This window comes from Corvus hawaiiensis, chromosome 4 (genome assembly GCF_020740725.1).
Source record: "Corvus hawaiiensis isolate bCorHaw1 chromosome 4, bCorHaw1.pri.cur, whole genome shotgun sequence".
In the NCBI taxonomy this organism is placed as follows: Eukaryota; Metazoa; Chordata; class Aves; order Passeriformes; family Corvidae; genus Corvus; species Corvus hawaiiensis.
This window is the reverse complement of record NC_063216.1, coordinates 66,983,807-67,011,276: the sequence shown is the minus strand read 5'-3', so window position 1 is coordinate 67,011,276 and position 27,470 is coordinate 66,983,807. Positions and strand designations below refer to the sequence as shown.

Here is a 27,470-nt window from a genome sequence, read left to right as displayed (position 1 = left end):
TGTTTTTCTTTTCAGATGTGCTATACTGGAACGGTGCTTCTATATTAGAAATATTGTCTTAAACAAACAAAATACTAAAATCTGGTTTAATTGATACTGCTTCCCATGAGCACATGTAGGCCTTTCTAATGCAAGAGCATAAGCATGCGGTTTATTACACAGCAGATGATCATGCATTTTGTGATCGAAATCTGCTTGTTCCTTGAATACCTCTGAGGTGTTTGCATGTAGGTGAAGAGGACTTTGACCAGAAAAAGAAAAGCAGTTGTTGAGCAAAAGTATCTGAGATACCCCTTGGCTGACAAAGCTGAACTGCCATCTTCTCTCTCTAAAGCTATCTGCCTTCTAATTCCTTCCAGCTACATCAATTTACTGTAGCCCGTATTCTGTTAACATTATATTAAATTTATTTCACAATCATTATTTTATTTTAAGTATTAGACTAACTCCACTGCAACTGCACTGTGTGAGATCAGACTTCTGTAGGGTTGGTATATAAATGGAAACTCATGTACTTTGGAAACAGATATGCTGAGGGAATTGTAAACTCTGAAAACATAAAAAGAGTCATATTTAAGAAGGCTTAAGTAGGCTTTACCGGTAAACCTTTTTAAAAAGATTAGACATGCTGAACAATTATTTATTCAGAAATGGTAAGCTGTCAAAAAAGACAATGCTATAAGGTAAGAACTACAAATGGAATAACATCAAAATCATAGATTCATAGAATGATTATGGTTGAAAAAGACCTTTAAGATCAGGTCCAGGCATCAATCCAGAACTGCCAAGTCCACAACTAAACCATGTCCCTAAGAGCCATACCTACACATCTTTTAAATACCAACAAGGATGGTGGCTCCACCACTTCCATGTACAGCCTCTTCCAGTCCTTGGAATTTCAGTAAAAAAAAATTTACCTAATATCCAATCTAAACCTCCCCTGGCAATTTCCTCTTATCTTGTTGCTTGCTTTTTGAGAGAACAGACCAACCCCCACCTGTCTGCAGCCTCCTTTCAGGCAGTTGTAGAGAGTGATAAGGTCTCCCCTGAGCCTGCTTTTCTCCAGGCTGAACACCCCCAGCTCCCTCAGTTTTCCTCATCAGACTTGTGCTCCAGACCCTTCCCCAGCTCTGTTCCCTTCTCTGGACACACTGCAGCACCTCAAAGTCTTTCTTGTAGGGAGGGGCTCGAAACTGAACACAGGATTCCAGATGTGGCTTCACCAGCCGAGCACAGGGGAAGCATCACTGCCCTGGTTCTACTGGACACACTGTTTCTGCTACCAGTTCCTTTTAATATGATTATAGTTACACACTGGGGTATTCATGATCTATCCAGAGCATAAGAACATCCAGATCCTGGCTCATCTATACACAGTTTGTTTACCAGAGCAGAGATAACATTTTTAACACAGCTGGAGCCAAAGTATTTGTTTTCTTTACAATAGCAAATTTCTACCTTTGCTACCTGGCCTATTATTTCCACAGCAAAGGAACATAAATCCCTAAACTGTGGAGTGGGAGACAGAAGAGGCATGACAAAACCTCTTAGGGTGATGACTAAATTTCTGATTAATTACAAAGCTGTTGATAGCTCATGGGTACTTTGGCCTTCATCATCTACACTTAGCACTTACGACTTCCTTCGTGGCACTTCAAGCAGTTTGGATTTACATTGCAGAAATACTGTATTAGACCAAAACCAAAAGTTAAGGTATGCCCTGGAAGAAAATGAAAGTATCTTCTAATTCACTGGCCTACTTCAAAAAGTTTTTCTCACGTATAAATTGCTTCAGATAATTTGCAAGGATATATTCTAGCTGATAATTTTTTCTTAACAAAAATTTGATTCTGTTCCAAACACAGTCAGAGCTGTCCCTTGTTTGCTGAAATGCAGGGTTGACAAAAGCAGGAGAGGGGCAGGATTCAGCTTGCAAGTTAATACTTCAGTTTACATGTCTGTATGTGGAGGGGCACATATGCACTCAAGTGTCCAGTAAGTCCCAGTATAGTTATGGAGGATGCAGTCAATACAGTCAATGGGAGCTGAAGAGCTATTCAGCTCACCTGGAAGCAGGCACGTACAATTGATCAGTGAATTGTCACCCAGAAACCACTGGCTGTATTCACCACATCTCCATGGACTGCAATTGAAGTGTAAACAGTTCAATTTATCTGTCCTAATCTCTGTTTACATTGATGATATGATTGCTGGTTGTTCTTACTCATGTCAGATTGAATTACTGAAAGGAACTAAAAAAAAATCCTGAAATCAATCTTATTTGGAAATATTATGAGCAAGAACCTCTTACACAGCTAGGGAGTTTGGCTGCTTAATCAGATCTGCTTGAGTGTTTAAAGCACCCAAAACTGATGTGCTTAAAATCATCAGTTATAATGTTGTATATTTCCATACCTTATTTCCCACAAGTTTTTAAAGAACCAGACAACCATAGCGATCATGTACTTTGAGTCTCTGATGAATACAGATGATTACTGTGTCAGTAGATCAAGGGGAAAGATTTTTAAAGCATCCTTCCCCCTAGTCACTTCCCTTACTGCTACTAGATATGGATCCACTCCAGGTCATGGACCAAGGAGAACTAATGCAGCTGCCTAGCCATGTACGTCCAGCAGAGGCTATGGTCATAGGCTATAGCAAAACCCTCCACTTATGGAACAAATGCATCTCAAAAGTTTTTAGTCTCCCTGCACTGGTTTGGGGAGGACATAAGAGACAGAATGGATACAGTCACATTTGAGACTTTGAAGCTCTGGTATTTGAAACAAGGATCATATTTCTGCAGCTTGAGCCTGGATGCTGAAATACCAAAAATGTCCTACATGTGCCCATGAATAACTATTCACCTTGAATATTTTTGAATGAAGAAAACTGCATCTTGTAACAGTTTTTATTTGATGTTTTTAAATAAAACTCTCTGTTTCTTTATAATGTGTGCAGAGGGACTGGCCTCGGTGCCATTCAATCAATTTTGCACTTGACTTCAGTAGGAGCAAAGATAGCCCATGGTGAATGCAAATCCAGAGGAAATTACACCCAGGTGCTTTTCAATGAAATGTTTATCCATTAAAAAAAAAAGAAAAACAAAACCTTATTTCTTTATTTTGAGAAACTGTACTCTCAGCACCTCAGGCTGGTTTATACATGTTGTCTTTCTCTACAATGTATTTATGTAGTAAAATCTAAGTTCAGGTGCAGACTTTGATGTTGAAGGGGGTGTTTCATATGCAGCTTTACTTAGTAAATTCCTTCCCAGCCAAATGTACTGAAGTAGTGCAGTGTCACACTGTGAAGCACAGTCTGAGTAGTTAATATTACCTGGAGTGTACAAGGGAGAGAATGTTTTGACAATATTCATGCTTGCAGCTTTAGAGATCTTGTGCATATCTATTTACAAACCGTAGATATCTTGCATATATTTCATCAGTGTCAGCCATAATATAAATCTTCCCTGAGCAAATTACACAATATTATCTACGTAGTAAGTAAAATGTACTGATACATGGGGAAGTGTTGCCTGTTTGAAGCTGTTACAAGTATTATGATCCTAGACACTGTTATTAACCTATCGGGGTGTTTAAATATGTGAAATTAGAAGTCTGACAGCAGAAGGCTGGTTTGCATTGCAGAAGGAAAAAGGCATGTGTTCAAACAGTGTCATATATGGAGCCTAAATCAGTCTGCTCAGGTCTGGTGTGCTTTAAAAGACAATGAGTGAATTTCATATGTTTGAAAGTGAAGACGTGATAATGCTCTTCTTGATTCCTGTCCTACACACCAGCTCTATGCATGCTGACACCAGCGGGTCCCCATGGCAGTGGCAGAGAGGGTCTTCCCATCCCGAGAAGGGATGGCTTTTACACAGCAGGACTGAAATACAGTCTTTAAATGATGTATCCATGCTGGATCCAGAAAGTGTCCTACCATAAATGTCAAGAGTTTGGGGCTGAAAACAATCGTGACCTGAAGATTTCCATTTCCAAACACGAGTGGGATTTAGGAACAAGATGTAGTATATAGAGCAAACCCTTCAATGTGACTAACAGGTCCTACTACCCAGAGAAGGAATGGTGCTCACAGTGTCAGGAGTGTTCTCCTGCTGGTGCTGAGCATCTGGGCTGAACATCTAATCCACAGGTGTCTATGGCCTTGGGAGACCACACTAGGAACAGGTTCCTGTGTGCATTGGTCTCAGTGTGGGTCCCAGCAGAAGGCTTGAAGTGGTGGATTTGTTTTAGTTTACTTTTAATTATTTTATCTTCATATGACCCTTCAGGTGTACTTTCCATACTTCTTTTTAAGAAGATGTCAAAATCTTTCACACTGAGGTAACTGTTTAAACACACTGTGAGATTCACAGTGAAATCCTGGGAGCTGACAGCACAGACATAGTGTGTGGAATGAAGGCTGCTGCAGGACTCCAAGGTGCTGTCACACAGTTCCCGTGTGTGTTGGGGCAGTCAGCCAGAGGCAATGTTTGAAGGCACCATGATTCTTCTCCAGCAGGAGGAAATATATAGTTATTCTCATGCTCTAAAACAAACATTTCACTTATCAATACGGATCATAGAATTTATGACTGCTGCATCAGCAGAGATAAAATGCAGCAGTCATGGACTAAAATATTGCATCCTCTTTGTAAGGGTTTGGAGAGTAAATTTACTGATTTTTCTTTTCTCTGTATCTTGGGAAATGCAAGAGCACTCAAGAGCATCTGAATTTGCAAACCTTCACTGTGACTGTTTATAAGAGCAAATGGAGAACTGGGCCCTTACAAAATTCAAATGTTTCCCTTTGAATTAGCCCTACAGCTGTACCTTGCGAGCTCTGGAGCTTGGGAAACAAAGACAGCTTTAAACTCTGGCAATCTGACTTTCAGTTCAAGCATAATGAGGGAGAACAAAAAAAAAAAAGAGCAAAATAGATTTGAGAAACATCTAGTAAAAGGCATAAAAACTACTAATCCTTTTGCAAAAAACATCAGAAGGAAGAAATCTACCAGAAGTCCGAGAAGATGATCAAAGTCTCTGAGAAGTGTCTGATTAAAGTCTCAGAATCTAAGTCAGAGATATTCTAGGAAAAGAATCTAAAACAAATCTTCTGTACACACAGTTACTTTGGAGGAGTTTGGGGAGGTTCCCACACTGGAAGTCTTTTTTAACAGAGATTGATCAGATGCTCTTTTTCAAACTGAAATGGAGATAGCAAAGTTCGTGGGAAAAATAGGCTATATGCATGATAACATATCAGAAGGATTAACAGTAACAGAGTTTTAAAGGAACTTAAGGATGTAGTATTCGATATTTCAACAGCACTATCTAACCTCTAGTTTAAAATTTCTTTGGTACTAGAAGCTGGGAGATAGTTAATTTTATATCAGTTTTCAAAGAGTTTAGAGGAGAAAAAAGTTACTGCAGAACAGGAAGTTGGTGGCTGTATTGGCAAAGTGATAGAAATGTTGAATTAGTGGCCACTTGGAAAACATGACATACATACTGGGGATAGTCAGCATGGATCTTAGAATCAGAAATTATGGTTCAGTAGAGTAGATCTGCAAAATGCTCAGACAGGGGGATCAGGGATGAGCAGAGGCAGCAAATCTCTACCATACCAGGACAGACTGAGGAGGGCAGGACTCTTCATCCTCACAAAGCCATGACATACCAGATACAGGGTCTGGATAAAAGTGGAAGGTACATGGGTAAGAATATTGTCCACTGTAATTTCCAATGCAGGAATTAGGAACCATAAAAAGAAGCTAGCAGGTGAAAATTTTTAAATAATTTTTTTTATTTTTCCTGTCAACTGATGGATAACTAAGCTGTGGAACTCTTTACCGCAGAATATTATGGACACTGAAAGTTTACAAGAATCAGCTGGGAAAATTAATTGAGGAAGAAAAATTTCATGAAATGTCCTTAAGTATAAAGATACCCCCACTGAACTGCAGATGTGTGAGACTGGCAGAATGCCCCAGGGAAGTGCTGCTGCCCACTGCTGGGGGCAGGGTGTGGGGATACAGGAATGACAACAATGCTACAAGGAGAAAAAGCTGACCTAGTGCACCTGGACGTACACTGTTGTGTTCTTTTGAGCTTTTCAATTATACTCTCTTTCTTGGCTGTCCGCACACAGATACGTGGAGAACCAGATCAGTAAAGATATTTGGATTACCCATTCCAGCGGATTTTCAAAGGAGCTAAAACAGTCAAATAGCAGTAGGCAACTAAATAATATATACCCATATGCTGTCAAAAGAAATTCCTTTTCTTTAAAACATATAATCAGAGTGGCATTTATTCAAATGGAAGCTTACAGACCTTATCTTCAAGTGTTACAGAGTCTGTTACAAAGAAGTTTCATATCAGCAAAGGGCTGTTGCTCTGTAGAGGCATTATTGGAAGTGACAGAGCTGTGACAACACAGTGCTCCTGCCTACTGGCACTGGAAGAGGGATGTCCTCGTGGGACCCCTTTTTGTCATCAAGGTGAGCGAGGCAGTGAGAGGCCTCTTGTGCACTAATAATTTGAAACAAAAAAAAAATGCAATCTTAAACTGTCAGGGAAGTGTTTAGCACTTATATTTGTTACTGGTTTTTGAGGATTTTGATGCATGAATAATAGAGACTAGGGATAGTTAGAGTGGCCTGGGCCCCAAATGTGTAGACATGTAAAGCATTCAGATATAGTTAAAGCCCTGCAAACCCCAAATAAAGCCAACTAAAGCCAGGTCCCAACAGGAAGATATGAGAAAAAATATGCATCTGCAGCTCACTAGAAAGGGAAAGCAGGAATGCGTCTGAGTGACTGGCAAGGAGCAATCAGCCTGCAAATGTTGCTGACATGTTCAAGGAGGAAGAAAACAGGCAGGAGAAGATGGAGAAATATCTTCAGGAACCATGTGGAAATGATGAACTGAGAAGTGGGGAAAATCCTTGCAGGAAAGCTAGGGGAAATATTTGAACAGAAAAATCAAGACTGAGAAGAAAGAAATGAGAGCTCAGGAGCACTTCCCAAAGTTGGGAGGACCATCCTATGCCACCTCTTATCCCACCCTCCTGTACTCTAGATATGTTTACTATAGTCCCTTTTAAATCCCTTACATCTTGGGTCCACACCAAAACCATGGTAAACTGTTGGGGTCTCCCCCCCTGCCATGTAGCCCTGGGAGAGGGGCCCTGGGGGGGAGACACGGAGCTTCCCTGCCCCTGGTCAGCCTCATTTCCCGATTGGTTGTTTTGTGTTCCCCTGTGTGGGCAAGGACCCTGGGGTCCCGTGACTGCAGAGCTCCTGAGCTCAGCCCCAGCCATGCGGCTGGAGAAATAAACATCTCTGAAACATCTACCAAGAATCTGTCCACATATAATTCCTTTCCACGGGACTCCTGGTTTGATATATGCTTGTTACAGTAATCCCCGCTGTAACAGTAAACTGTTCACTTCTATGTCCCCATTCAGCTCCTTTGAGGGGATGGTTGTCTGCCTGCAGGAACTCTGGAAGCCATGGAAGCTGATGCCAGCCGATGCACCTGCCTCATTCAATATAAGGGCACATTACAGTGGCAGTCCTGTACTGGAGGGGACATGAGAGGATCCTGACTGGTTGAGTTTGAATTGCAGTGTTTTAACTGGGTTTTGTCCATGAGACAGCTTAACTCAGTCTTCATCAGGCATTCATTCACACTGGAGGCTGCTTGGGTGTCCTCACCATCACAGATAAGATACGGGTACCCAAAAATATTTAATACTGGCACCCATCTCCGAGAGAGAGGTCTTTTTCACTTCCCCATTTCAAACAAATGTGTAGGTAAATGTTGAATCTTGAATCTAATCTGTCTGTTGTGTTGCAGACAATGTATAAACCCCACCCATTGTGTGCTGTGTAGAAAGAGGATTGACAGAGAGAAAAAATATCCTGAGCAGCAGATGGTAGGTGATGTAATAACTGTCTGAGCAGTGATAACCTTAATCTAATTAGTTTCCTGATCAAGATTAAGAAGACACCAAAGGTGTGAGAGAAGGTGAAGAAGAAACCTGTAATCAATAAAACAAATATAGGAGGATGAAAGACATGCTGATGGATAAGATGCAGGAGTGGAGGGAAATCACAGGAAAAATTACCATATGTCTTGTCAATATGAAAACAAAGTAGTCAGACCTTGCATCAGTCAATATGCACAGAACAAGAAAATGTGGGCTATATTGCAGAATTACAAACAATTGTACAGATAAGCAAGTGACCAGGAAGGCTCAGCAAGTTAAGCAAAAGTGGTGAGAATAATTTTAAAAGTATATAGGAATTTGATAAAAAAGAATGGTGGCAAACTTGGCAAGAAAAATCAATTGCCAGTAAACCTCGAATAATATCTTTTCTACCTCTGATGAAAATGCACTTTATTTTTGAAGGATTCTCAATTAAAACAGAGCACTTGCACTTTTTCTCAGAAATGCTTTTGGGTTGTATTCAGTCAGTAGAGTTCACAATGATCAACCTGAATGTTTGAAATGTTTCCACTGACCTGCTGCACTCTTTATTGGCAAAAAAAGTTTCAGATTCAATGTTTCACTCAGTACTACCAAAAATGAGAGGTACTTTGACCTGGTAAGAGGGAAGGCATTATAGCTGGCAGCCCTGGCTGGCAAAGGGTGTTGGGGCTACACGTCTATATTGAGAGAAGCTGAAATCCAAGAAAGTGAGGCCATTATTGCGTCTTTCTGCACAAGGCTCCAAGTATGGCTTTGCCCCGGATCTGACAGAAAGTCTGCTCACTGTCAGATTGGGTCAGTTATATTCAATCAGATTAATTACATTTCTGAAGTTTGTTTTTGACTGGCCACAAGGATTTTGTTACAGAAATAATTGTTTGCTTAAGCAGAAAGACTTTTTTATTTGAACTGGTGAGATAAGGATATTTGCCCTACCTATCATAGCCCTGCTCGGCAGAAGCAAGGTACAGGGACATCGCAGGAGTCCCACAGGCACACAAGACAAAGCTCCAAAGAACCAGTCCTTAACTGTGCTTTTTAAGTAATTCATGCATTCAGTTTTGGGAGCACAGAAGTTACATGAAAATGTAATTCTTGAATACACTAATTACTTCCACCAAATTTATAGCAGCACCTTATTACCTAGTTCCTAGGGTCACACTATTAGTGCAATTCAATGTAGCACTTTCTTGCTAAACAAAAATGATTCTAGCAATGAATCCAAATAAAAATACTTAGTTCTTATTGTCCAGTTTACCACTGGGCAAGATCAGTATAACTTCTCTGGTCAGTGAGGTAGCTCTTACATATTTTTTCAGTTTAGAATATACAGAATATAGCAACAGAATATGTAGAGTATACCAGCAGCTGAAGTCACTTTTATTTGACACTGTTGGATGTCCATTTCTCTGGTCTCAGGCTGCTGAAAAGCTGTAGCGTCCCATCTTCACAGGGTTCTGCACAAATTACAGATTGTCTCAGCAATTTTTATGTTTCTCTTGGGCTTAATGAGATGCAAATTGTGACATGGCATTTTGTCTTCAATACCAAATATATGGAGTCCATACAGAATGACTGCTGCTGTACAAGTTTTAAGGAAGTTTGATTTTACAGTCCCTGTATTTGATGTCTCCTGAGTTTCATGGCATCTTGTGCACTTCCGTTTGTATTTCTGGAGTCCCTGTGTTTCAACTGAACCAAGCATTCCATCCTCTCTTTTCCTTCATACTTTGAACTTAGAATTTTGGAGAGAATTAGAGAACCTGTTTTCCATATGTCCATGTCTTCATCATCATGGTTAGGGTGTTTGTCAGCAGATTTAAGAATGTGTCTCCCCAAACTAAATATTTTCATAGAAATTTTCATGAACTATGAAGTAAATTTGGTATACTTCCAGTACACTTGTTTGGGATAGATCACAAGCTTTCAGCCCTGTCCCTTTTTAGTACCACTTTCCAATGCAAATCAACCTATGAGACTGAGAAATGAATTCATGGGTGTCATGGGTAATAGCGGTAGTAGAGGTAGGAATGATGCATTAAAGATTGCTAAATTACTGTAGCCAGTGGTGATTCTGATGGGATGAGTTCTTGAAGCTTGTGTCTCATCCAGACATTTATTTTCAAAAACTGAGTAACTTGAATGACAAGATACTGGATGGTTTACAAGGCAGATGTTATATTTTCTGTACATTTATTGAAATGTTCTAATACCTTTTACACTGTCTTTAAATTGCTTGCAATGTAGTGATAGAAGCACTTGCTGCCTGATACATTCAGGAACATTTTGGGTTGCTTGTGGAATTTTTTTTTCTGATGCCTACCAGAGTGAAACTAAAGCAGTTGCTTCAGGAAACAATTTTATTCTGCACATTTTCGGCCATTATTTATTTATAGAAAAGGACATGGCGCTCCAGAACCTATGAACATTTTTGAAAGAAGACACAGTTATTGAAATCCCAGTTAAACTCCTCTTTCCTCTGGCCCCATCTCTGAATCCAGTTGGGTCAAAATCCTCTTACTCCCTTTGGAAACAACACATCTCCCAGTTCATTCTTCTAAATGAGCCAGTGGGCAGCATGCCCTTGAGGGGTTTCACAGGTCACCTAGCAAGCTTCATACACACTTCGCAAGTACCCACTCAGCTTTTCTGACAGCCCTTGTCAGTCTCAGTGGGTTTTGTGACCTTGTCAGATTTTTCCCTTTGCCTTGCATTGCTGCCTTGCCTTATATTGTTCCAGTCCTTTCAATGTCTGACCATACATCATAATTTCTAAGGCAGAAATCACCAGCAGTGGTATATTAATAGGCATATACTAGAAGTTTTAAATGGAGGGAGACCTACTTTCTATGACTTCTGGGCATCAGTGCTGAAAATCAGCACAGTTGTTTGCTGTGGTTGTTCGCTGTGTTGGAAGTACTAAGAATTACTTTACCTCAGAGGCATTGCAGCACTAGAACTGTACATGTCCTGGACTTCCAAAATGTTCAAAAAGGTATTACATATGGATATCATAAACCTAGTCAGGACTTGAAATTGCATGTGCATGCACACAAGGATTTGCTGACTACTGTACTGGTAAACTTTGCTGTATAGTGCAAATCTTGGGGTTAATTAACAAGAGTCAAAAAAAATACAGGTACAGAAATATACTTCTGTAGAATTGAAATTCCAAAGTTAACCCTTCCAGTTAGGAACTGGTAGGAGTATCAGGTTTACCAAAGCACCAAGGCAAGGACTGTTGCGGTTGTACTGAACAAAATAGGACACATTACTGATCAGACAGACTTGATAGCAAATATAAGATGAGATGTGCTTGCCAATATAGAGATATTATAATAAGACATTCAAAAAATTCATGTAGAATTATTCCATATTTTTTCAAATATTTCAAAATTTACCAAGTCTGCCATGTCAAAAGCAATGAGTTTAGAAGGCTCAGCAATCTCATAGGCTTGGCCCTAGGTAAGAGTAGACCACTCACGGTAAGAGTAGACCTCCCTCTAACAGGAAAAAGACCAAAGACAAAAACATTTCCAGTGTTACCAGTCTCAGTCCCCAGGGCTCTCTCACCATCCAGGGCTCTCTCACCACGCAGGGCTCAGATGCTCAGTGGGGGAGGCAAAGCCCCTGATACCTCTGCTGCCATTAGCTTCTCTGAGACATCAGCTCCTGAAAGGCAGCAAAGTCTTGCTGCCAAATGTCAATTTGAATGAAGAAGCAATGCAGCTGAGTGGTCTCAGGGCCTATTGTCCATTTCTCTTTTCTTCCCAGGAAAGCTGCTAAGGGATCAGGAAGAGCTATAGCAGAGATAAGTGAAGAATAGCACATGACAAGCTGTGCAGGCATAAAGATGTATGCGGGTGCCTCAGGGGCATTGAAAGGAACTATACAAAACTCGATGCCTTTATCATCTGTTCAGAACTTGTCTAGTCTCTCTGCCAGCCCATTTGCAATATTGGCTAGCACTGCTTGGGAAATCAGATTTAAATGATTATAATGACTTTAGTTAAATCTTAGCATTCCAACTCAATAATAAGGCTGCCTCCTTCCACTTCCACCTTTTTCTTCAGGGGAGACTGCCCCATATTGCTGCCTTCCAGCTCCCTGTCTCCTCCTCATATTCAGGTCCTCTCTCGGCCTTTAGCTTTGCACTGCCCACTCCCCCTTGCCTGCAGAATAAAGGTGCTTCAAACCCTGACCCACTTTCTTCCTATCTCACAAACTATTCTGAGGTCCAAGGATGGGTCCCCTCATTCAGAGGAGATGGGGAGCTCGGTGGAGGCTAGCTTTGGGAAGATGCTGATCCTAAAAAGGGGAATGAAACCAGTCTGGAGGTAGGTCTTCCCATACAGAACTAGATGGAGTCTTCTGGTAGAGTACATGGAAGCTTTCCCAGCCCTGGGAGAAACTGATGAATCCTGAGCAGGTTTAATACTTGGATCATTTGTCCTGATAGTCTGCCCACTGTCTCAAAAAAGGCAAGTACAGTTCCTGCATGCCAAGGAAAGCATGGCATTGGTTCAACTGTAGGACAATTTTTAGCAGAACATTAATGCTTTGCAAAAGACAAGAGAGGCAAGAGCCTTCTCCTTTCTCTCCCCCATGCGCTCGATTGCTTCTTTTTGTCTTTCTTCATGACAGAATATTTATTTGTCCATCTTATTGTCTTTCTACTTGACTTCAGTCACTCCTTCTGAAAAGTCACTTTCTCCACTGAAGTACATGGGAACACAAAGCTCCAAGTGAGGGCACATGGGGTGACTGTCAGGCCCACAGATGGGGGTTGAATGCCTGTAAGTTGTTGATCTTAAAACACTTCTCATTTTGACATTAAATCATATTTCCTTATTGTGATGCATTGTATTCTGGGAATCATAGTCATGCTTTGGCAGAGGATGTCACAGAGGCCATGAACCTGCATCTCAGCTCAGAGATTTCTCTCTCAGCTGGAGAAATCTCACCAGTGGCTAATGATCTTATCCACTGCCAAGCAATTTCTTGAATCTTTCAATCATCTTCTGCAGGAGGGATTTCTCCTGCTGGACAATGATCTAGAGCAAGTGCAGGCATCTGCCTGGCAGCTGTTTGTACTGCAGGTGTTTCACTGCTCCCCACCTGCCCCCCAGTGTGCTGAGTCAGCGTTCTGCACCAGCCCCCAAGGGCAGCCATACACAGGGAGAAGTGGCTCTGAACTTGAAGAAAACTACACTCCCCACCCTCATCTTCTTTTATTTCATTTCCTCTTGCAAGTAGTTTTATAGTTTGTCTTCTTTTCATGGCATGACAACAAAGTGGAGGTCAGATAACAATTGGTGGAATTCTTGGTGGCAATTTTGAATTCCCTGTGTCAGATGTTGAGTGCTGACCTATGCTATTGCATGTACTGGATGGGTGAGTTACCCCATTTTCCAATAATTTCTAGTTATGGCTGTCAAACACCCTCAAGTGGTCATGTAAATGAAACTGTGAACACAACCAGGACATCATAGCAGATGTTTCTCTGAAGCAGCAGTCTGTGGGGGCTGATTCATTAATACATTACTAATAAGCAACTGCTGTTAGTGGCACATGGCATATACGAGGTGAGATGTAGACACCCCCCTGCAGTCCACGGTTGCAGTGGTGTGGATGGAGTTTGGTAACAGTGTCAGGAAGCCTTGCTGGTTGTGAACTCCATGGTTATGCAGTGCAAGCTGAACTGGTTTCACAGAGTGTAACCATAGGAGAGAAGTCAGCAAGGGGCTTTGCTGACCACAGTACAGGGCAGGGTTTAGCAAGGTAGAGAGATTTGCTAAATTTATGGTCAAAGGAAAATAAATCTGAAGCTTTTCAGCAAAATGCCTGTAATGCTCAAGCCTGGAGCTTGACTTCAGTGCTCCTCCTGCCTGTGTGTCCAGCTCTGCAGCTACTGAAAAGCTCATATGGTGAGAAAAGTGATGACCCTGGGTTTCTGGTGTCTGAAGATACTTGATGTAAGACCTCTGAGTTCTTGCAGTTATCTTAAAGGCCCAGAGTAGTTGAATTTTGTGTCACAGAGAAACACATCCCAATAATTTTTTAATACACTGATCAAACTCCATTTTTAATTACTATTTACAGCATAAACTTCAAACTTTTTTGGCATGGCCACAGCTCCTGAGTTTGTGCCAGCACCTATCCCCTGAAAGTTCAAAACTGCCTTCTTCTTTACAGCCTAAATGTATTCCTGGATGGTTTATATCCATTTGTTCAGATGCCAAGACTGCCCTTTCAGTTAAATAGCTCTTCCCCCACTCTGGGACCCATTCCCTTGTGTTTATACAGAGTAATCATAAAATTCTTCAGTTTACTGTAAGGCATGTAGATCTGTTTTCTAGGCAGCACTACCATGGCTTTTTAAAGGTTTTCACCTCCTTTTTTGCAAATGAGTGCTTACTGGCTATGAAGTTGTTAGTTTTCAGGAACAAAAGATTAAACCTTGTATTCATTATGGACACCACTATAGACTTAGACGTAGAAAATTTCTTTTTAGATTAATATATTTTGCTTCTTCATTCTGTTTCTACTTTGATAGCCTGCAGAATTTTGCCATTTTTATCCTGAAAACAATGGCTGGTGCAGTCCCAGACTTCTTCTCTTGCCAGCATGTTTAGATTTGCTTGCAACTGCAGTAGTTCCAGAAACAAGTTGGAGGCATGCGCTGCCCAAGTCTAAAACCAGGCTGTTGTAGATACCTGGTATCTGTCAGGGAAGTCAGGTCACTTTGGAAGAGGACTGGCAGAAGAAGAAAATCACTTTATTCATCTCTTCTTTCTTTCTTTCTTTGCCATCACATTTTAAAACCTTTAATAAAGGAGGGGAATGACAAATTTGTGTAAAGACCATAGTGAGAGAGCCCAGCAGTGAGCTGCTTCTTTGCTTCTTACCCCCATTTATTCTGCTAGATTTTCATTTCAGTTTGATTTAAAGAACACTCTTTTTGTTTTGTAGTTCCATCAAGCTCCTAATTCTTTGGCTGCTCTTCTAGATTTCACTCTTTATTAATTTCAAAGATATTTATCTCTCAGTCTCCTCATAAGAACATAGGCCAGGAAAAGAGCTACTAAATCCTCATATCTAGTCCCCTTATCATGGGCAGTTACAGCTTCATGCAATACCTATCCTAAAATACCTCATTACATCCTAAAATAACCTTGCTCTGATTAACTGGTCATTGTGAACATCACTCTTCTAAAGGTTAGAAACCACCAGCATCAGATGGGTCTAGTGAGTTTACATTATGCTTGAAAAACTCTCCTTAGTACTGCTAAAACTCTTTTCCATTGGTTCACTTCACTAGTGTCTCATGATCCTCCAAGGGATGATCAACATACACATTTTCTCTTCTTCATCATTTGTCCCAATAGCTTTCTGCATTGACAGTGCCTCCCATCAGTGGGTTTTAGTACCAAACCTCTACTCTTGCCAAAGCTGCTGATGAAAACACTAAATGATTGACACCCAGGCTGATCCTTGAGGTGCCCAGTGTATCCTCATAACAGCTGGAGACTTCTTTTTCAAGCAAAAAAATGACAGCTCCCCATGAACAAGTGGCATAAACACCTTAAATTCTCATATTAACCTCTGTATTTTCCAGCTAATAAGTAAAGGATCAAATGCTTTCTGAAAAGTGTGTTACTTTGTATTTCTTTCCATGTCTTTAATTATTCTTTCCTTCAATAATTATTCAAAGAACTGGGATAAAACTAAATGGTGACTAGTTGCTCCAATTATTTTTCAGTTCTCAATTTTGTCTTTTTTTTCCTAAATTTAGGTAGCACATATGCTCTTCACCACTATCTCAACAATAAATTTGATTTTAAAAACTTTCCTAACATCTTTGCAGTTCAGTGTCATGGTTATTTCAGTGTTTGGGGTTGGAACATCCATTCCTCCGGCCTGAGCACATTATGATTGTTTTCTATGCTATGGACAGGAGTTTGCATTTCCAATCCTCGTGCCAAGCCATCACAGCATCATCCTCCTCATTGAAAAATGAGGCAAAGAATTAGGTCCTAACCCCAGCCCCACTCCATATCTGCTTTTCTTCTTTATTAACCTCATTGAAGATGACTCAACTATTTGTTTCAATTTGTCTTGAGTTAGTACAGCTTGACAAGCAAGTTAGCATAGCTTTTGGCAAGGTACCTTTTAGACATGAATTACCTAACCTTCAAAATGTATCTTTCTTTGCTAATTAGTTTCTTTTCCTGGAATTTCTGAGGTCTCTACTCTCATCTCTTTTTTTCCCAAGGCTTTTTTGGGAAGATAGGTAATGAGGGTAGAGTGAAGCAGAGTTTGTTAGTCATTGATACAGAGCTGAAAGCATCCCTGGAATTTCATTTATCTTATCAAGATACTTCAGAAAATTTACATCTTTGTCCAAAAAAAATTCAAGGTTTGCCCCACAATTAGTTTGAACTTCTTCAGTCTAGTTAACTTGTTAGTAGTTTCTTTAGCCTTTTAAAAAGTTTGTCCATCTGAAATATGCATTAAAACCCAGGTTCAGAAACATTTTTATTCATATTCTCATTTTATTTAAATTGAATTGACTCATGGTCATTGAAAGTAAGATTATTTTCAGCTCTTCCTCATCTTTAGCAAAACCATGTTTAAAACAGCTTTGCTATGTGGATCAGTAACTTGTGATGGAATGTCAGCTGTATATATCTCAAGCAATGTGTAGCCTATGCCATTCCTATTAACACCTATTCTCCAGTCTGTCTGCTGTAGCCTACACAGTACTTGTGTTGAATTTATTAATTAATTAGATCTAGTACAAGTCAGTATGCCATGGTTTGGTTCTGGCTGAAGAACAGTTTCTACAAGGAGAAGTTAACATTAAATTAGAAAGATGTAACCCTACTCTGTGACGGCATTTGAAATAAACACTTTCAGTGGTAAGTCCAGCATGTGAGAAGAGTGCTTTTGGATATGGCCACAGCATCAGAGAACCTGCCTGCATGATGACTGACACCCAGGTCATGGCCCTCAGCACGGGCGCTTGCAAGCACCTTTGTTTCTCCTGTGATCTCTGGGCATGGACCCCAGCTGACACACAGACCTCATAACACACATCCTGTGGTACAAAGACACATTACAGAAAACCCTAGTGGGTTGTAACACAGTTCTCATGTTATTTTAGATACTTTAAACAGAAAATGAGAAGAAAAAATTGTTAGATCCCAGGGCCTTTGGACACCACGGGAGGTGATACAGTGTAATTGTAACTTTTGACATGCACCTTCCTGTGGGTTTCCAGCTGTACCACCACCCACACCTGATTCATTGTAAAGAAGTATTTTTACCTCTTTCAGTTTACTTACTCTTCACCAGTAAGTCATCTACCTCTGATACAGCTACTAGCAATTTGTTGTCATGACATTTCTAAGGATTTTTTGCCCACATAGTGATTAGGCCTGCATCCATTAATAGTCCCCAGCTTCCAAATTTTTTCTGGACAAGGCACTATAAATACCTACTGCATATAACCATGGTTAGAACATCAGAAATGTTCTTTCACAAGGAGTCATTGGGACCCACCTTGCGAGTCACCTGCCACACACTCATAAAAATCTATGATGTTCTTAAATTATCCTTATTCTCCAGATAATATAGTTGTATTAACTAAATTATTCATAGAACTGCATTAATCTCAAAGTTTAATTATCATGGCTAATGATCAAAACTTGGAAGTTAAATGCTCCCAAGATGGTACAATTCCACAAAGAATTTCTGTCTCTATCAAATCAAAGAATTCTCTATCCAAACATGAATCCAACACATGAGGTCTGAAACAGGTCCCCTTAGCATAGTAAAATTTCTCTTACAGTTGATTTAACTGAAATAGATTGCACTATCATTGCTATTCTTTTCTACTTATTTACAGTTTAACACATTTCTCTGAATAACATTACTTCACTTTCTCAATTGCTTCCATCTTTCTGAACAATTCTTGTTCTATAGTGCTTGTCTTTGGCTATAGCTGTCAGTCACCCCTATTTCTGTTATACCCAGCTTCACATCTTGCAACAGCTGTTCACATTATTCCATTTTGCTGCCTAAGCACAACTAGCAGGCATCAAAATGTCTGCTACCTGTCTACTCAGCTGGTCTTCTCTCCTGACCATAACACCTACCTCACCACCACTTTCCACAATATTATTTTCTTTATTGTTACTGTCCAGTCACTGAATGTTTGGTCTTCTTTTTTTCCTTTTCTTAAAATCAGCATGTGAAATATACATATCTTTTTATATGTGTATATATGTATATTCTTATCAGATTTGGCTTCAGAAAGTCCAGGATCTAGTAAGTCAAATGGCCATAATTGCATCATGTCTTTAATATTATCACAGGAATGCAGTGGGAGGTTCTCCTACTTTTTCTCCCCCTTAGCACCATCTACCAATGTTCTTAATCGTGTGGAGAGCTGTTGGGGCCCTCCCCCTGCCATGTAGCCCTGGGAGAGGGGCCCTGGGGGGGAGGCACGGGGTTTCCCTGCCCCTGGTCAGCCTTGTTCCCCATGGGTTGTTTTGTGTTCCCCTGTGTGGGCAAGGACCCTCGGGTCCCGTGATTGCCTCAGTTCCTCGGCAGATCCTGGCCATGCGGCTGGAGAAATAAACATCTCTGAAACATCTATCAAAAATCAGTCCATATATATTTCTTTTCCACGGACCTCCTTGTTTGATACGCGTGTTGCAGTATCCGCACTGTAACAAATGGTAGATAATGTGGGCAGAATGATCCCCGATCCCTAAGGACAGTGACTGATTTGTGAGTAAATTCTGGATTCCTCTTCTTGTTTTTGTTTTGCTGTTCCATCTCTAAATTATAGAGGAACCGTGGAAAGACTCTTGGCTCTCAGAGCCACATATGGACATTTATCTTAAACTTGAAAAGATTCTTGAACAACGATTTGTAAATTTTAGCTTAATTCAAGCTCAAAAGGAACTGAAACACTTCCTGGCATGGTTGTTTAAGAACTTTTTTTATGTTTCTTGGGATTTCATTCTTACTAAAGACTTTTGTAAGACCATTTGGACACAGTTAATTTCTGAGTCAAAATATATGCCGATGGAAGAATATTTTTGTGAATATTATTTAATTACCGAGACTGTTGAGCAATGTCAGCTGTGTCCTGGCGAAGGGAAGCCTGCCTCAGGGACCGTGTGACCCAGACCACATGGACCGAGCCCTCTCCGAACAGCAGCGAGGCAATTCCCACGCCTGGGTGGAGCGATGCGAGCTGCAGTGTCGGCAGCAGAGCGAGACCCAGCGGTGCCCGCCCGGCCCCGTGCAGCGCGTGGTAGAGTGAGCCCCGTGAACACCCAACCGAGAGGGGCGGTGCACGGGCGGCGGCTGGTGGCGGTGGAGGTGGAGTGGAGCTGCACCTAGCCGAGACGCGTGCTGGAGCAGGGCGCAGGGGGGCCATCGCTTGGGGGCCCGGCCAAGACGTGGATGCAGCCCCAGGCAGCGGCAGCACAACTGAGAGCAGAGGCAGCAGTGCACGGGGAGCTGAGCGGCGCGGCCCGACCTGGCCCGCATGGCCCCAAATGTGACCCCAGGAAGAGCGCACAGGCACGAGCAGCCCTGACGGCCCTGGCAGCACTGACAACCCTGGAAATTCCAACATGGGAGCGAAAGCGAAAGAGAAAGCAAAAACACAGCGAGGCAGAAAACAGCAGCCACTCGAAAAAAGGAAAAAATCACCATAGCTAAGGTTTTAGGAATAGTAAAATGGTATAATGTTAAACAAAATTATGGTTTATAACAAGATGTGACAACCAAGAAGACATATTCGTTCATAGAACTTCTGTTAAAAAGAATAAGCCTGAAAAATGCATCCCAAGCTTGGAAGATGGGGAAGTGGTAGAGTTCAAAATTGTGCAAGGTAGAAAAGGGTTACAAGCAGCAGAGGTCACTGGGCCTGATGGTGTTTCTGTAAAAGGCAGTATATATGCTAAAAATCATAGTCATGTTAGACAATATCTCCATTATAAGCCCCCCTACAGTCTCCCTTTCCTAATCCCACCTTTCCCTTTTATCCTATATCCTATTACCCCCAGTGTATTCCCAATCCGTTTTTTCACCCATGGTTTCCCTCACAAAACCATGCCTTTGTCAATTGTTTCCCCAAAAATCCCTTTCCAATGCTGAGTGGGGGATGAAGAGGGGGAGGGAAGAAATTAAATATTGTTTAGAGTTCCAACAGGCACAAATGGAAGAAACCCTCTCCTGCCTCAGTTTCCCCACAAAGCATGCCCGGAGAGTCCTGTCTCCCTTCTGTCGGCCTTAAGATGTTCCAGAGAATCTGTTTGGACATTTAAAGACTCAGGAGGGTGGCTTGTTTTGTTTTGAAACTGTTCTTGTTATGTTTATCCAGTTGTTTTCAATGTTAAGTTTTAAATCTCTTTTAGTTAAAAATAAACAGGTGAAATGTCGGGGTCCCTTCCCCCCTGCCATGTAGCCCTGGGAGAGGGGCCCTGAGGGGACAGACATGGGGTTTCCCTGCCCCTGGTCAGCCTCGTTCCCCATGGGTTGTTTTGTGTTCCCCTGTGTGGGCAAGGACCCTCGGGTCCCGTGATTGCCTCAGTTCCTCGGCAGAGCCCCAGCCATGCGGCTGGAGAAATAAACATCTCTGAAACATCTATCAAGAATCGGTCCATATATATCCTTTCCACAGGTCTCCTTGTTTGATACGCGTGTTACAGCATCCGCACTGTAACAGAGAGATTCAGAATTGTCTATATTACCAAGTAAGATGACATGAAATAAGAGAATAAGTAGGTTAAAGTAGTTACTGATGAAGCCTTGCATATCCTCATCACATGGGGCTTTAGGGTTTTACTTCAAATCAGAAATAGTTCTGTTTCCCAGAGCAAATGCCCCCATCATACATGTTGTTTGAAGTTTTTTGAAGGAAGATTAACACACAAACCTTTGCTCCTTCACTTGTGGGGAGGAGGTTGCTGAGAGCATCACAACAATGTCCTGGAGCAATTCCACAGGGCACCTCCCTTGTCCCACATGGAAGCTCAGGGCACAGAAGTCCTGGATTTTACCACTCCAGCTCTCTAAGAGCACTGCCCTTATATCTTAAATTTCATTACACTTTTCTCACTGACGGCCTCATACTCAACAGCAGTCACGTGGTTAGCACCTATCTATGAGCACAACCAGGAATTTTCTGTCTGCTTATGCGTAAATTAACAGGCTGTGTCATCTCCTGGGGAGCCAGCTGGCACCTCTCTGAAGAGCCTCTTCAAAGGTGGACGTTGCATCTGGCAGCCTTCAAACACGGCATAGAGTAAGAAGTGGTACATGACATTTGCCTCTTTTTATTGCACAAGAACTATTTCAGGTATTATGGAAGCTTTTCATAGTTCAAGAGCTTTCTCTTAGGCACATGTTTTGTGGTGATGAAGCCCACACATTGAGACAGAATTTTAAGGTCCTCACTCAGTGTTGAAGAACTTTTGGAAATGAAGGCTCCTCCAGAAATACTCTGTTTTGCATGCAGCAGAACTGTTTCTGTGGATGGAATGAGTAAATTGAGAGAATCATGGAATTTGCTTCAAAATTGCACATTTCCTCCAAGACATGACATAAATATAAACAGCATTATATAGAGAGAGGATTATTGCCCCACTCAGCAGTGCAGTCCTTATCACTTGCATCAATCTCAGCTGATGGGCATGTAACCTCGGTCTTCACTCAGGACTAAATTTGACCCTGTGTCTTCAGCCACCTTCAGTGTGTCTTCAGCCACCTCCACTCAGCACTTCCTTCTTTCCCAGCTACAAGCTCCTGAAAGACTAATCCTAATCACCAACATGACTGGCAAAATCTCTATTCAGTTTACTGGAGATTTAATGGGTCACTGTTTTTGTAAATACCATTTAGGGAAAAAAGAAACAAAAAACCTCTTGTGTTTTGGAACCACAGAGGTTTGAAGACTCTTGCATGTGTGGGCATGGAAAGAAAAGAGATGGTCAGCATAATTCCCATTCTATTTTTTTTACTCCTTTATCAGGAAACTTGCCATCATCATACTCTCTCTACACGCAAGCAAATTTGGTCTGTTGTCAGGAAAAGAATGAAGATGAGAGAGGAGTCCTGCCAGCGGGAATTTCTCAGCACTGGTTTCCTGCATAGCAGTCAGCTTTTTTTATAAATAGAACCTCATTTCATGCAATGATATAATATTAATCTGTCACTGTATTTGGCACAACCATAGGATCGTGAGCTACTTGTTTGCTAATTACCATTTGAGCTCATGCACAGAGCACAGGCTGTGATAATATTAGCTTGGTCAGAGTCACAAGTCTGTCAGTGCCAGCAACAATTCAGTGTCTGTTTCCAATCTCTGGAAGTGTTGTATCTGCATCCTTTCATCCCAGGAGGTAAAAATCCTGGGCTCTCTCTCCTACTATGAATAATTTGTCTTGTCACTTAAAGCCCTAAAGGAAAACCATGTGACAGTTTCTGCTAGCTGTTCACACGAGCAAAAGCTTTTTAAGAAAACAAGAAAAAATATAAGGCATGTTTAACTACTGCTTATTAATCATTTTTTAAAAGCTTGAAAATTGTCACCAGACTCCAATATGTAGGAGAAAACAACGGGTTGGGTGGTGAGACAGTGGAAGAGGTTGCCCAGAAAACTTGTAGATACCATCCCTGGAAATGTTTAAGGCTGGACTGGATGGGGCTCTGAGCAACCTAGTGGGTGAACTAAATGGTTTTTAAAGATCATCTTCCAACACAAGCATTCTATGATTCTTACTCCATGTCTTACAGGAATCATAGAATCACAGAGTCATTTAAATTGGATCACTAAGATCATTGAGTCCAACCTTTAATTCTACACTGCCAAGTTCACTACTAAACCATGTCCCTAATCCCCACATCTAGACATCTTTTAAATATCTCCAAGGATGGTGACTCCACCACTTCCATGTACAGCCTCTTCCAATACTTGACAAGCTTTTAAGTGAAGAAATTTTTCCTAATATCCAATCTAAACCTCCCCTGGTGCAACCTGAGGCCATTTCCTCTTATCCTGTTGATGGTTACTTAAGAAAACAGACCAACCCCCACCTGTCTGCAGCCTCCTTTCAGGCAGTTGTAGAGAGTGATAAGGTCTCCCCTGAGTCCGCTTTTCTCCAGACTGAGCAACTCCAGCTCCCCCAGCTGCTCCTCATTAGACTTGTGCTCCAGACCCCTCACCAGCTGTCTTACCCTTCTCTGGACACACTGCAGCACGAGAATGTCTGTCTTGTAGTGAGGGGCCCAAACCTGGACATGGGATTCCAGGTGTGGCCTCACCAGTGCCAAGTACAGAGGGACAATCACTGCCCTGGTCCTGCTGGCCACATCCTGCAGATACAGTCAGGATGCCATTGGCCTTCTTTCCCACCTGGGCACACACAGGCTCATGCTCAGCCACTGTTAACCAGCACCCCCAGGTCCTTTTCCTCTGGGCCTCTTTCCAACCACTCTGCCCCACTCTGCAACATTCCATGGAGTTGTTGTGGCCTAAGGGCAGGACCTAACACATGGCCTTGTTGAACCTCACACAGTTGGCCTTGCCCCATCCATCCAGCCTGTCCAGATGCCTCTGCAGAGCCTTCCTGCCCTCCAGCAAATCAGCACTCCTGCCCAACTTGGAGTAATCTGCAAACTCTGTGTGGATACATTCAGTACCCTTGTCCTGGTCATTGATAAAGGTATTAAACAGGGGTGGTCCTAGTACTGAGCCCTGGAGAACACCACTTGTGACCAGCCACCACCTGGGTTTAGCTCCATTCACTATCACTCTCTGGGCTTGGCTATCCAGCCAGTTTTTTTTTATCCAGCAAAAATTATGGTAGTCCAAGCCATGACCAGCCAGTATATCCAGGAGAATACTGTGGGAAAAGTCTCAAAGACTTTAGTAAAGTGTAGGTAGACAACACCCACAGCCTTTCCCCCATCTGCTAAGCAAGTCACCTTGTCATCACAGGAGAGGAAGAAATGGAGGAAAGCCAGGGCCATCATTACAAAGATAATAATCCTGCCAGGAGCTTTCTCAAGCAACCAAAGGAAAAACCATGTGGATATGATTCTTGTAAGTTTTACAGTTGCCCAAATGGTTCTGAATGATGTCAGTGACACTAGTCAGTCATTTATCAATTTCCCCTAGCTGCTTATCATGAAGGCCCTTGGTTAGCTACAGAGGTCCTAGGCCGGGCCGTCTGCAGTCTCAGAAAGGTGGTGCTGATCCAATGTGTCCAGACCACACACAGAAGACTGCTTTCTACCACTATAGATATAACTTTCTTCTTACTTGAATCAAAGAGTCTGCAGGAACTGATGATTTAAGGGTTTTCATTTATGAACTTTTCAAATCCAAAACTTTCTTAATTCATTAGAACACTATTGCTACTTAATAGTAAAACAGTAGTAGCTTTTATTACATTTCCATTGCAGTAATGTTGCCATTAGAGACAACGGAAGTTTAGGCAAAGATATGAGACACATGTTAGTGTTATAAAATCATCTCTTAGCAGTTTCACTGAAATTGCATAAAATTATTTCCATATTTCAAATTTGTATAAAACTGAAAGTAATTTCCTTTTAAAGAAAAGTCTTCTAATCGTCTTTAGAAGAATTTAAATGTAAACATTTCTAGCAGTGAAAAAGAGATCTGTAGGTGGATTTCATATCTGTCTTTTCAATCTTGTAGCTGATAAAAGAATCATTACCTGTTTATATTATTGAGCAAGTCTGTAATCTTAAAGGCATTCAGTGCAAAATATTCCTTCAAGAAGTAAAAACTCAAGGTTTACTAATCTTACTTATGTTCACATCTACAGGTAAAGTATGATTCCTTCATCTGAAGATGTTGACTAAGTAGTGATCTAGTAGACAGCATCTTAACTGTATAGGAAAAATAGAAAATAATAATATCCCCTCATTGATATGTCTTTATGCAAAGGAATCTAGTCCAGCCGCCATTTACCTGTGCGTCTTATTACCAAGAGAAGTCCAACTGCAACCAACAGAATGACTCCAGAAAATTAGGCAAATATATAAAAGAATGCAGGAACAGAATTCAGGAAAGATGAGTTAATTGGAAATCTGAGGAACACAGCTGGGAAGCTTTGCACTGAATTCCTGAGATAAGGGTCCATTTTTTTAATTACCTAGGTGTAAAAGAACAAAGTTAAATTACTTTTAGGAAGTACTAAGAACACATCTGATCTGCTGTGTAATAAAAAACCACAGACATGTCGGTATTTGGTAACTATTCATGCACAATTAGCAGAAAAATCCCATATCTGTTGATCATTAACTGAGCATTAAGCTTCCTCACATGTTGAGGATGATTAATGAAAGTAAACTTGCTTTGTTAGTTGCTATTATATAGTAAATGAAACTTTGTCAACAGTTAGCTGAGTAAATATGGACATTTTATGAACACAAGAAGTTTGCAGATTTGCTGCATCATTTCAGTGGAGTTCCTTGCAAGTGTGAGGGCAACTCCACTTTCTGGAAGTGCATGTAACCAGCTCAAGAAAATAAATTATTGTACTGTTTGTCTCTAAGGCATTTGAAAGATCTTACGTAATTGTGTAAATGAGTTAAGGCAGGCAATACATAATTTACGATTTGTCCAACCTGCATGTTCTGAGTAGATTGGTCCTTATCTAATCACCCATGTTTCTAAGCCTAATTGTCCTTAAAAGTATTATAAGCTGTTTTATTTTCACACAAATGAGCTGTTGAGAAGGAATTTGTCAAATGCCTTGGGTGCATCTTTTACTCGATGTCAAACATTTTCTGGAGACATGCTTTCAGGACATTGTCTACAGCAATTGTGTAGCTGTCAAAGGAAACTACCATTCCTAAACTCTTGTTATACATCCCTGTTCCAGTATTTCATCACAGTGATCCAGTGTGAGTCTTGTTTTATTTTGTGGCCATTAGAGGTGTGTAAAATGGTAGTGTCTATGCTTCCTGAAAAGATAAGAAACCTGTTGCAGTTCCCACAGGGACAGCAGCTGTTGGTTGCGCAAGCTACTTGATGTATAAACTGTGGTTTCCAAGCAGAGATCTGTCTCAACAAAAACTTAAAAGGCTGAAAGCCACACAATGCATTCTTTTCAATTAGCACATACACCTGCAATTTTGAGCATATTGCATCAATATAATATTAAGACTTATAAAAGATGGTTTAGGCTCCACTGTTTCTCATCACCCCTACTAAGAAAGAAGGGCTAATGTTGGAAATGAGGCTGTTTCCAAGTCAGAAAAGGCACTACAGATAATTGCTGGAAGCATACAGATTTTCTGATTCTCTTAAATGCAATAAAAACTGAGGAATTAACTCATTCAACATAATCATTATTTTTAGAATTCTCTTATGTTCCTTTATTTTTATATTCTATCCTTTCCTGCTGAAGGCGACTCTACCTGACTTCAAGACAGATGTTACCAGAAGAATTTGGAGATTTTTGATCATAGGCCAGTTTATACAGCAGTGAGCCTTCTGGCAACAAATAAGGTCCACCAGTCCAAAAGAATCTTATCTCAGGAGTCAGCAGCACTTGTTGAGAGAGCTTTAAACTAGATTTGAAGGAGGATGGGGACATAGCCAGGCTTGACAGACATAAGATAAGGGAAAAACTACAGCAACCACCCCAGTAACAAAAGAAGGCTTAAGAGAGAGCATCTCAAAGCACAGGACAGGTGGCCAAAGACGTAAGCCCAGGACAGGACTATGGGCTATCCCTTTGCACCCCTGCTGGGATATTGACACAATCGAGTATTTCCATGAAGTGCCTGGACACCAATGCTTGCAGTATGGAGGACAAACAGGATGAACTAGAGATCTGTGTGCAGTCACAGGGCTTTGATCTCATTGCAGTTACAGATGTGGTGGGATAGCTCCCATGACTGGACTGTTATCATGAAGGGCTACACAGTGCTTAGGAGGGACAGCCCAGGCAGGCGCTGGGGTGGAGGTGCCCTCTGTGAGGCAACACTTGAAATGTATCAAACTCTGCCTTGGGCTGGATAGTGAGCAAGTCCAGTGTTTATGGGTTAGGATAAAAGGGCAGATCACCAGAAATGATAGGTAGCTTTTTTCCTCTCTGTTAAACTGTTCGTTTGACTGATGACTTGACAGTAATCCAGGGCTACCTTTGAATATCCAGGTTATTAACCATTTTCCCTTTTGGTTTTGTGTGGTCCTTTCAAAATGCATTGAAGAATTTGGTCATATCAGGAAAATGTGATTGTACTGATGCAAAACCTGACCAGGGATTCAGGATGTAACAGGTTTTTTAAGCAAGGTGTGCAATTGATGTTGCATCTTAGGTTTTTATGTTAAATACTTAATCACAGTGTGTAATTCTGTGGCTTGTTTTTTAGTAACCTAGCTTTGAAGTTCAGGATGAAA

The 27,470-nt window shown here is 41.2% G+C and overlaps 1 protein-coding gene across 3 annotated transcripts in view; it reads left to right on the top strand.

The window, feature by feature from the left end:
• LHFPL3 (LHFPL tetraspan subfamily member 3) overlaps window positions 1-27,470 on the top strand; it is a 244,267-nt gene that overhangs the window by 137,159 nt on the left and 79,638 nt on the right. The window lies entirely within an intron of this gene.